At 40.3% G+C, this 10,006-nt stretch overlaps 1 pseudogene; it reads left to right on the forward strand.

The window, feature by feature from the left end:
• The window catches only part of LOC140532187 (putative deoxyribonuclease TATDN2 pseudogene), a 43,525-nt pseudogene extending 34,968 nt beyond the window's left edge, over positions 1-8,557 (forward strand).
• The last annotated feature ends 1,449 nt before the right edge of the window (positions 8,558-10,006 follow it).

Raw genomic sequence — 10,006 nt, forward strand, 5'->3', positions numbered from 1 at the left:
AAGGAGTTTGTCTAAGAGCTTAGGTGAATTTTTTCCTTCATTCCATGATCTTGACTCTGCCACTCTCCATTTCCATTTTATGGGTGATTCACCCCATTCACTTTCCCAGTTGTGATTACTATCTGTACCTTTCCCTCCATCCTCTTTTTCCTACTTTGTTACTTTAATACTCCCTTTTCCCTTCCCCTCCACAATAGAGTTTCAATTTTTGCATACTGCCTCTCTCAGGCTTCCCCCCTTCTTTCAACCCATCTCACTTTTACTCCCCCTTTCCATTACTACTTATTCCCTCTCTTTTAGCTTCACCTCCCTTTTCTTTCCTCCTTCTCTCCTAATGCCTATAGAACGTGTTAGATTTCTAGACTTAACTGAGTTTGTTGTTCACTCTTTAAACTAAATCATACGTGAGTAAATAAAAAAAATGCTCATCTCTCTCCACTCTTTCTCTTTTCTGTAATATATTTGTGTGCCTCTTCCTGAGATATAATTTACCTTTGTCTGCCTTCTGCTTTTCACATATCCCATTACAATCTCTTCACACACTTAAATCACATTTTTATCATCACATCATTTACTTTATATCCACTCCCTCTATCTATGTATATCCCTTTTTTATATCATATTAAATACACGGTTCTCAAGATTAGCAAGTATCATCTTCCCTAATAGGGATGTAAACAGTTTGCCCATATTGAATAACAATTTTCCCCCATTTACCTTTTTATGTCTCTTTTGCGATTTGTGTTTGAAGATTAAATTTTCTATTCAGCTTGGACCTTTCATCAGGAAGGTGTGGAATTTCCTTATTTCATTGAATGTCCGTCTCCTTGACTGAAATATTATAGTCAGTTTTTATGAGTAATTGCTACTTGGTTTTAGCTCCAGTTCCTTTGGCTTACAGAATGTCATATTCCCACCTCTCTGATCTTTTAATGTGGAAGTTTCAAAGTCCTGTGTGATCCTGACTGTAGTTCCTTGATATTTGAACTGTTTTTTTATTGTTGCTGTTGTTGTCTGCAGTAGTTTCTTCTTCACTTGACAGTTCTGACATTTGGCAATGATATTCCTTTGTGTTTTTAGTTTGGGATCCCTTTCAGGACGTGAACGGCGTATTCTTCTGACGACTATTTTGACCTTTGGCTCTAGGACTTCTGGGCAGTTTTTCTTTATGATATCTTGGAAGATATTTTCCAGGCTCTTTTTTGCATCATGACTTTCTGGTAGCCCACTAATTCCTAGATTTTCTCTCCTGGATCCACTTTTCAGGTCAATAGTTTTTTTTTTCAATGACATATTTTATATTTTCTTCTATCTTTTCATTGTTTAGATTCCATTTGACTGATTCTTGATGTCTCATAGAGTCATTAGCTGCTACTTTCCCAATTCTAATTTTTATCAAATGGTTTTCTTCAATTTACTTTTGCATCTCCTTTTCTGTTTGTCCAATTGTTCCTTTTAAGGAGTTATTTTCTCCTCTTAGGTATTGCACTTCCTTTCCCATTTATCCAATTGTCCTTTTAATTTCTTCTTTGATTTCTTTTTTCATAGTTTTAAAACCATTTGCCAGTTTTTCTTCTCCTTTCCTAATTTGGCTTTTAAAATCCTTCTTGAGCCCTTTCAAGTATGCTCTTTGGAGTTGAGATCAGTTCGTATTCCATTCTGAAATTTCAGATGTGAGTATAGTCTCAATGCTGCCCTCTTCAGTATTTGTGCTTTGGTCTTTGTGCCCTGAGAAAGATTCTATGGTCTTAGCTTTTCTGGTTTCCTTCCTGCTCATGGTGATCAAACTTTTCCTGTCTTTTAAAGTGGATCTTTGCTTCTGTGGCACAGGGCTCTCTGTCTCACCTGTCTTGTCCTTAGAACTTGAGGCTTTGTGTATTGTAGCCTCTGGTTCTTTCAGCTAGAAACTAGAATGGTGTAACTTACTTGGTGCTGGGCTGGCTAATGTGCCAAAGCAGAAGCCAGGTGAAGTTTTTCTGAGTTTCCCTGCAGCTAGCTTTGTTAAGTATGCAGGAGGGGTGGTCTGGCCACAGGAGGTCTCCTCTCTTGAGCAGAGGCAGGCTCAGTGTTTGGTGAACTCTGTTTGCACTAGTGTCTTCCCTAGACCCCTGGGGTGTTGAGACACACCTGGGGTCCTGGTGTTGATGATTGCAAGCTCCACTCCCCTAGGGCTCAGGATCTCCTCCTGGTTCACTGAGGTGGGGCTGTCTGGGATAGCTCTGATCCTGTACTTGTCCCTTTCAGATACAGCAAGATACAGCAAGCGGGACCACCCTTTGCAATTTTCCTAGCCTCATGAGTAAGAGACCGTTCACCCATTCAGCTGATACCACTGTTCTAAGACTTTTCCTGTAGAAATAGTCTCTGGGTTTTCTAGGTCAACAAAGAGAGGGGGAAGCAATTACTAATCACTGTGCTATCTTGGCTCCCAAAAGTTTACGTAGGTGACTTACAGACATTTAATTTGAGGGCTGATAGTCTAAGGAGTGGCTGTTGATGTCACTTGGGATTCTGCAGTTCTCTCTAGCTCAGTTCCACTCGACTCCCATTCTGGGCTGATATATTTTAGAAATCACGCTGATGCTGCTCCAATGCACCCGAGGCTTTCTTCTCAGCTTTGCTATAGCAGGGTCCATGCTGGTGCAGCCTGTGCCTTGTGCACTGTGCACTCTTCCATTCTCATGCAACAGATCCTTCCTATCAACCTTCCAGCGAGTCCTTGGTTGGAAATCTGCCACAGTCTGTCTCTCACTGGTTTGCATCACTCCAAATTTTGTTTAGATTCTCTTTTTAGGGTTACCTGAAGGAGTTTGTCCTAGAGCTTAGGTTGGTAGTTGCTTTCACTCTACCGTCTTAACATTTTGTGTTTAAAATGAAAAACACTCCATTATGCTATTTCTGTCTGATTATTATTCAATGAAATGGATGGGCAAGTTCCAGTTAAACATTTAATTACCATCACGAAGACATTGTAGATTAGAATATGGGGAGAGCAGGAAGTGAATCAACATCACAACAAGAATGAAAATGATCATGAATCCACCATCTAGTATCTAGTCATGTGAATTTAGGTAAAACATTTCACCACTCTAAGGAACTTAGAATTCTTGCTTGAATGAGAGAAGACTCAGTGAAGGCACAATAATAGTTTTCAAGAATTTGAAGGTCTGCCCTGTTGCATATGCATTACACTTGTTCTGTTCATCTTCAGATGACAGAACCAGGAATTACATTATAAAATTAGAAAGAGGTAAAGTTAAGCTTAACATCAAAGGGGAAAACTAACAGGCAAGCAAACAAATATACATATAAATACATATACATATAAATATGTGTATGTATAGTTATCTAAATTTATATGTGTGTATATGTTGTATGGAATACATGAAGATGTCTGTATCTATTTTGTAAAGTACTATACAAATTTAAAGAATAGTAATTGTATATTACAATACCATGAAGCCATCTAGATGGTACTTAGAGAGAGTCATAAAATATAATAAAAAATATCTTGGAGACTATCCCATTTAATACAGAGTAATTTAGATTGACCTAGCCATGAGACAATAGAAGATATACCTCTTCAAGACTATTTAAGTTGTCCATACAGTAAAATTTCCTTTCAAAGTGGAATTTGAGGTTTACAAACATATTTCAGAAATATTATTTCTGAGGATTCATACCAATAATTAAGTGTGGTTCAGGCTTCTGAATTGGAACAGGGGTAGGGTTTGCAGAAAAGGAAGTTCAAAATGATAAGATTTAGATTACTGACTTGAAAAGCTTAGCCAAGGGAAATCTCCAATCCCATAGGATAAAGATCTCTCTCTCTCTCTCTCTCTCTCTCTCTCTCTCTCTCTCTCTCTCTCTCTCTCTCTCTCTCTCTCTCTCTCTCTCTCTCTCTCTGGTGGTGCAGTGGATAGAGCACCAGTGCAGGAGTCAGGAGGACCTGGTTCAAATCTCACCTCAGACACGTGATACTCACTGGCTGCATGACCTTGGGCTAGTCACCCCAATATCCTTGTCCTGAGTTATTTTCAGTCATCCTGATGAATATCTGGTCACTGGATGCAGATGGCTCTCGGGGAGGAGAGAGACTGTTGACCTGCACAGTCCTGTTTCACTCAAAACAAAGTCAAGTGCAAGTCAGGTCATTATTTCTCTGATGGCATGGTCTTCTTCATCAACAAAGGACAAACACACACACATATCTATCATCTGTCTATCTCTCTCTCTCTCTCTCTCTCTCTCTCTCTCTCTCTCTCTCTCTCTCTCTCTCTCTATCATCTATCTATCTATCTGTCTATCCATCCTGCTATCTATCTATCTTGCTATCTATCTATCTTGCTATCTAGTTATGTTTTAGGCACAACTATTCATGACAATGTATGATCTTAATGACCACATTTCCATTTCCAATACAGCTATGTACAGAACTTATACTTATTGCTGAAGTCACATTGTAGATCAATACTCATTTTTAAACAGGGCAAAATGAATAGATTGCCTTACCTGTGACGTATTTGTCTTGATTATATATGTAGTGTTTCCATTAGGTACTAAAACTTACTTTCAGCAGTGGTTTATGGAAATTCCTTTCATGAGTTTGTAGTCAGGTCACGCACATACCCCTAGAGTCAGAAGATTTGGCCTTTTTAGGTGTTTAGAAAAATGGAAAAAAAGTCTTGTTTGTTGACACTTTTTACATTCCTATAAATGCTCTAGACATTTATTTGAATGTGCAATCGTGGAATGAAACAAACCCATTCAGTGCATTTATTTGATTGATTGAACATCACATATTCAAATAAACATGTATAGTGTGGTCTAAAATTCAAATAAACTTGATGCATTTATTTAAATGTTTTCACATTCATATGAGTTTGAACATTCATATAAATGCATTTGAATTCGTAATTAGATATGTTCGTATTTCTATGTCTTTGCAACGAATGATTGGTGTACTGTCAGAAAATGAACACAATGTTGGTCTATCACTTAACTCCCAAATTCATACAGGCTCCACGTTAACCCTTGACTGGCTGATCTATGCACCAAGAATCAAGCTTATTCTAACTGTAAGATCATAAAGAAATTGTCAGGAGATATTTACATATAATGCTAATATCAGAAGTTTGGTAAGATGATGATACAACTTTAGATCCTTCTAAACCATTTAAATAATATTTTAATCATGTAAAATATTGTTTGACCCAAGGACTACTTCAGAAGGAAAGAGTCATGTAATTTGTTCTTCCTTAATTCCAGGCTTTCCCGTCTTCGAAACCTTCTTCCACATAACATTTAAAACAGTATTTCTAATACACAGATCTGACTGAGTCATTTCCCTGATCAAGAAACTTAAGTTTCTCTATTTTGTTTGTAGGACCAAATATAAATTCCTGCTTTAGTTTGTTTTGTTTTCGTTTTTAAAGTCATTCTGTCTTCCCAATATCTGAACTACTGTCACCCCAGAAAGCACAATGTGTATTTTTTGAACTTAGATTCCTATATAAATGGTGCTTCTTCAAGATGAAATGCAAGCTACTTGAGGACTGAGACTATTTGATTATTGTCTATGTTTCTTTAATACTTCTCAGACTAGGTACTTGATATATGATTCTTGAATTCAAACAATTAACTAGCATTAATCATTATGTATCTAGTACTCTGTTAGGCTCTAGGGTTACATAGGTCAAAATAAATAAAAACAAACAAACAAAAATCTTTAAAATATATCTGAGGAAAATAAATGTACATACTTATACTTGAAATACATAATTGATTAAAAAATGTAAGTGGAGATTTGTGTTTCACCAGCAGATCTGGATCAAAAGAACTTTTACAAAGAAAATCACATTTGAGCTGAGTGTTGATGAAAACTAGGGATTCTAAGACATAAAAGTCAGGTGGAAATACATTCCAGATAGAGGAATAATGCACAGGAATGGAAGACAGAGTATCGTGTATGTGAGGAACAGCACAAAGGACAATTTCACTGCACCATGGAGTGTGTTAAGGGGAGTAATGTGAATAATGAATGATAATGAATAATGAAATGTCAGTTGGTAAAAGGTATTTACACTTGAATGTAGGGATTGGACAGAAAATATTAAGCTAGGCAGGAGAATGACATGGTCAGATGTGCTTTAGGATAATAACTATAGGGAGAGTGGGACCCTGGAACCCAGGTGGAGGGAGGCGGCTTCTCCCACGGGGCTCACCACTCTCCCCAGCCACCCTCTGCCCCGAGGGGCAGCCTTCCTGCTGGGAGGACCCTGGGCCGATCCTCCAGCCGCCAGGGGACCTGAGCCAGGGTTAACCTGTTGGTCCCATGCTAAACTTTCGTGGCGTCCAGCTGGCTGCACAAGGTCAAGTACCCTGGAGGCAGCGGCTCTGACTGCTTCCTGAGCAAGTGCAGCTGCTGGGGCCCAAGCCTCGGGCTGCTGTCCCCTGTGCCCCCTCCTCCTCCAGGGCGTCCTGAGCCTCCTCGGATGACAGACCTCACCCTCCTGCCGGGCCCCGCCCACCCTTGGGAGACCCTCCCCCCTGCCCAGCCCAGAGGTCCTAGTCAAGGAAGAGGGGACCCCCAGCTGTCACCCCTGGCTGTTGTGATTCCCAGGGGCGGGTGGGGACCAGTAGCCACTCCCTGCTGCTCCTGAGGACTGAAGGCTTCATGTCTCCCCTAGAAAACTCTCCCCCGTCCAGTGGCCCCTCCACCAAAGAGATGTGCACCTTACAGGACCAAGCCCTCACTGTAAGATTGGACCCAAGGATGAATCTTACGCCTCCAAGTTTGTAGCAGAGGCTGAGAGTCAAAGTCATTCTGTGCAGGAAGCAGGGGTAATCTAGAAGCTAAAGAGGAGAGGGAAGGACCGAGGGTCCACAGTGATCTACCTGAAGACTCTCCAGGGCATTCTGGGGAAATCCATACCAAGAAAGAAAAAGAAAGAGACTGGGAGCCAGAACAAAATGATGACTCCAGCCCTGGGAGCAGAGAAGAACCTGGCAAGAATAGTGTTGTGGTTTCCTTTCCAGTTAAGGAAAAGCAGCAGCACCTGCCAGAAAGCAGCCAGGAGGAAGTTAAAGCAGCCAGAGGAAACTTCCCTAACATAAGGATGGTTAGGGACTCTCAAGGCAACGCAAGTGAAAAGCCACCTGGTAACCTGAGGACAGTAATGGAAAAAAGTACAGAATCCCAGTCAGAAGGACAGAAGTCTAAAGAGAGGGAGGTGGTGATAGCCACCTTCAGAAAAAGTTACTGGTCATATACAGAGAATATGGAAGGTATTTCCACCCTCAGGTTCTCCCAAGGAAATTCTGTTTTTCTGAACATCTTTGTAGTGTCAGGAACCAGAGTGGTGGAATCCTCCACTCCTGATTTTGTCATGTACCCAGTTCACTTGTATGGCAGCCTTTGGTATTACTATGCCAGCTACTGAGCTGGTAGTCTTATGCCTTTCTGTTATCTCTCCAACAACAGCATTGGTGATGCTTCAAAAATAATGGGAATATGAGCCAGTCCAAGGATGACTCTGCTGAAATTGCTAACAGCAAACACAGGAATACATTCAAGGACTTGGACGTGGCAGAAGGCAAGACCCTCACATCCTCTTCACTTCATTCTTCTCAGATTTGGGAAGATGAAAAGGTGAGGAAGAAAAGAACATTGCTTGAAGAGGTTCCTCATTTTTCTCAAGTGCACACAAGTTCCTCCTACCAGGGAAGCAGGGGGAGCCAAGGTTCAGTGGGCTTCATTGATATCCACTGTCATTTGGACATGTCTTATTCCAAGCTGTTATTCCAAGGTACTTTTTCAATGTTTAGGAAGATTTGTAGCAGCTCCTTCCCAAAGGAATTCCAGAGTTGCATCGCTGACTTCTGTGACCCTAGTACCCTGATAGATTAGCTATTGGAGGATCTACTGAAAGAGAACCTTGTGTGGGGGGCATTTGGTTGTCACCCTCATTTTTCCCAATACTACAATGAAAGTCAAGAAAGAAACCTCCCTCAGTCTCTGAGGCATCTCAAGACTGTTGCATTTAGAGAAATGGGACTGGACTATTCTTATAAATGTATTTCTCCTGTCTCTGATCAGTGAAAGGTATTTGAAAGACAATTGCAGTTAGCTGTGGCTGTGAAGAAACCCTTGGCTATACACTGCCAACAAGCAGATGAAGATTTACTCTCAATCATGAAGAAATTTGTGCCTACAAACTTTAAAATCTATTGGCACTGCTTCACTGGCAGGTGTTCCATCATTGAACCTTTGTTGAAGCACTTTCCCAATCTTTCTGTGGGATTCACAGCCCTTGTGATCTATTCTTCTGCCTGGGAACCCAGGGAAGCATTGAGACAGATTCCCTTGGAGAGGATCAATGTGGAAATCGACGCTCCCTACTTCCTCCCTCGTCAGGTGTCCAAAAACCTTTGCCAGTGTGCCCACCCAGGTCTGGCCCTCCATACAATTCGAGAGATTGCTAAGGTCAGAGATGAGCCACTCTCCCAGACCTTGGCCATCTTACAACAAAAAACCAGCCACCTTTACAGTCTTTAAGGGAAGCAGGGGAGGTTAGGGTTTTCATAAATCTACACCAAACTCTATTTTCTAAAATTCTGACTGCATTCTATTCCAGTCCAGAGAATGTAAACTTAGAATTATCCTTTAAGTCAACTTTGCCTTGAGTGAACTTTTGGTGGCTTACAATCATCCTCCTCTTTCTCTAGTCTCTTTCCAGGAGACCCAGCCACGGGGCACATACAAGTCTTGCTGCCTTTCCCCATCATAAGGTGTACCTTGACTGTGGAAGTAGTACCCAGATTGTAAAGGAGGGAGGGAAGTTTTCTTAGAAGTCCCTGCACAGACCCTCAGCTCCTGTATAGAAGGAAAATTTATTCAGAGGGCAAAGAGGAAACTAGCTAGCTAGTTGAAACATGCCTGAGGGGAGGAGGAAGGCGGGGTCCCTGAAGGTACAGAGAAGGTTGCTGAACTGAATCTCCACAAAATGTAATCTGTGTTTAAGCAGCATAAAGTTTTTCAATGAAGTCATCTTCCTATGTTGGAAAAAAAAGGAAAATAACTGTAACAGTTATGTTAAGAATGGGTTGGAGAGGAGAGACCTATGAAGCTGTGAAATAATGAGAAATTTATTTGTCAGTATAGTAGTATTTATGATGCGAATAGAGAAAAGGACAAACACCAAGGATGTAGAGATAGAATCTACAAAATCTTGCAACTTGCTGTATAGTAGGAGTGTAGAAAAGAGAGGAGTGAAGAATGGCACAGAGATTTTGAAAATGGGTGAGAGGAAGAATGGTAATATATTTAATAGAGATGGTGAATTTGAGAAAGGGATGTGTTTGGATGGTAGAAAAAAAATAATGAGTATTGTTTCAAATATGTTGAGCTTGAGTTGCCAAGAGGAAATGCAGTTTTAAAGGTCCAAGAAGCAGTTGGTGATGTGTGACCAAGGATAAGGACAAACACTGTTGCTAGATATACAGATCTGAAAATTATTTATATATTGGTTATTGAAACCATAGGAATTAATAAAGTCAAGAAGAGAGTGAGTACAGATTTGAAGAAAAGAGGATTTAGGAGGAAATTTTGGAGCACTCTCATATTTAGGATGCAGATGATAATCTAGCAGAGAAGATACATAGAAATAAGGTAGAAGGTAGAAGAAATAATGTCAAGAGTAGAATTGGATTGCATCGGATCATAAACTTAAGAACAGACATAGCAAGGACACTATGAAGGTAGTATTGGAAACCAAATAAGTTTTTAAGATCTTAGTTGTCTTGTTTCCTAGTTCATCTACTATCTATACTCACTCAATTCTATAAGGCCATGATAACTTCATCACACGATGAAACTTCATCATCACTCAGGGCTAGAACATAGACAATAATTCTTCTCTTAACTTGTGAATTTACAGAGACGTGATCCTGTGGAGGTCCACCTAAAACTTTTATGAAAATTGCGTTATTCCACAAAGTGTAGTTA

This window comes from Notamacropus eugenii, chromosome 3 (genome assembly GCF_028372415.1).
Source record: "Notamacropus eugenii isolate mMacEug1 chromosome 3, mMacEug1.pri_v2, whole genome shotgun sequence".
NCBI lineage: Eukaryota > Metazoa > Chordata > Mammalia > Diprotodontia > Macropodidae > Notamacropus > Notamacropus eugenii.